This window comes from Pygoscelis adeliae, unplaced genomic scaffold (genome assembly GCF_000699105.1).
Source record: "Pygoscelis adeliae isolate BGI_AS28 unplaced genomic scaffold, ASM69910v1 Scaffold18, whole genome shotgun sequence".
In the NCBI taxonomy this organism is placed as follows: Eukaryota; Metazoa; Chordata; class Aves; order Sphenisciformes; family Spheniscidae; genus Pygoscelis; species Pygoscelis adeliae.
In genome coordinates this window covers 3845342-3847707 of record NW_008825558.1, presented here as the reverse complement: position 1 = coordinate 3847707, position 2366 = coordinate 3845342, and positions in this window count along the sequence as shown.

Sequence of the window (2366 nt, the reverse complement as noted above, 5' to 3'; positions counted from 1 at the left end):
TACCAAGTTCACTTTTGAATGGCCCATTCAGAAAAAAAAAGGAAAAAAAAAAGAGAAGCAGCTTTGACTTTCTGAAGAATTTCTTGTTTAACAAAGCAGTTCTCGGCAGGTTTATGGCTCCAACTATTAGTATAAAGCATTTTTAGCAGCTTGTGAAATAATTATAGGAATCAGGCATGAATCCTTAGCAAACACAGCCACTGGCAATAATTAGAAATTTAAAATTTACTACTAAGCAGATTTCTGAGTTGTGTTATTTTAAATGCTAGGTATTTGATGATGGATGATATTTTTAAAACTATTATTACAAGAGAGAAAATTAACTGCCATTTTCTCTTAAACTACATCTTATCTACACACAACAGTTGGGCCACAGTCATTTACTCTAAGTGGAGCAACTGGTGATGGTTGCATCCATATAGTTGCTGTATGGCTATCAAGTGATGCTGGTATAAGACATCCTTGTATTATTATAATGTCTTGGTGAGATTTGGCTCCTGCTTGTCTGAAATCTTGGGCATTCAGCAGGCAGGCAGTTAGACTGACAGTTGGAGAAAAGCGACAAGTATAGTAACGTATACAACTGTATCCACGCTGAGCAATTAGCCCATGGAAAGCGTTAAAGTGAAAAGCCACACGCCTAACCAGCATGTCTGGCCAGGTGCAAAACGTGTGTGAACCAAGCAGTAAGCAAATTTTCTATTAGTGCAAGTTTACAGTGTGCTCAGTTGTGTCATTCATAATAAAATGACTTTTTTCTATATGCTTGTCCAGGGAATACGCAGAACATCACTAAGTCAAGTTTTCTCTGCTTCAAGATTTGCGGTGCAGTTCCTCACACAAAATTCCCGCTGCCTTCAAGGATGTTAAATGAGATTGCTTCATACATCATCACTAAGCAGAGAGTCATCTTCTGTGCGTGAATCTGTGCGAATTTCCATTCCACAAATGGTTTCAATAAGGCAAATTCTGCAGTAACATAAATTACAGTCAGACGATAGTGGGAGAATGTGGCTGAGACTTGAGCATCTCCCCAGGACCTGCGAAACCTTCAGCATCATTTGTTACAGCGAGGAAGTTGTATCTGAATAAAAGGACGGGCATTTTACCAGGCTAGGAGAATAAAATCACTTTTGGAACCAGGATTCGTGCTGCCTGATTAGAAATAAATAAATAATGGTTTTTAAAAATGTTCTCAGGGAGGTTCTGAGTGAAAGTCATAGGGTGTTTGTGCAGCCAAGGAAAAATGTCTTTCTCCAGCCAAAAACAAGTGAGGTAGGTCAGCCTAAGCCAAGACTTCCCCTTTCCCAGAGGAAAGATCTGACTTTTAAGGAAAGATTATGTCAAAGAGAAAGTTTCCTCAGAGCACACAACTCCAGCAGCATGAGGTGACTCATTTTAGCTTGATATAATCACAGTACCTTCATGCCAGGGGTTGCTGCAATTCCTTATCCGTGGCGCTTACAGGCCTGCTGTTTCCTCACCAGCTCTGTATAGGTTCTGTTGCCAATAGCAAAGGACAACGGTTTTCTGGGGGTAAAGCAGGTTAGAGATTGTTGATATTACCTGATCCGGTGGGAAGGCAAGGTTACAGCTGCTCTGCCTCCCCCCATCTCCTGCGCACCCAGCTGCTGGTGGCCAGCCCGGGGGGTCCTGCCTGACGTACCACTCGGGGGAACGGGGTTTATGTGGCCTGGGGGAGACCTGCAGGTGTGTGCTGGGATCAGCAAAGGGTGATAGAGCACTTCCCAGGGCTTCTTATGGGTCAGATACATCAGGGGAACAACTCCACTGATCGCAGTGACAGAAAACCAAGCTAACGCTCCTCCCTGCTACTCCCGGCTGCCTTGTGAAGGCTCAGCCCTGGGGGCTTACCAGTCAGACTTCCACTCAGTTTTAGGAAATCAGCAAAACGAAGTAAATCCAGAGTGCTTTTGCTGTGAATATGAGCACAGAAAAAAACGTAGTCCTGATTCAGCTTCCCTCAGCTAAACCTGCCACGTGAAATTCAGGGAAACCTATAGTAAGTGCTGGGCTCCCCAGCAATGATAGAAGGCATCGCTTTTATCTGTATGGCCACCCCTCCAACCTGTGCTTTGTGTAAGATATCCTAAAGCAGCAATATTATAATTGTTACTTTTTTTTCTTGCCTAAGAGCCCGGCCAGTGATTGGGATTGCTCACGGCATGGACTAGCAGGAGTTCCTTACGTGTGCCCACCCAGGTGGGTGAATGTGATAATCAACAAATAAAAGAAACTGCATCTCTTGAGGGGTGACACTGAATGCAGATGATACACCCCCTCACCAAGGGAGTTATTTTTACTGCCAGCTCTACAGGAAGACACCAAATCTGGGTTTTCAGTAT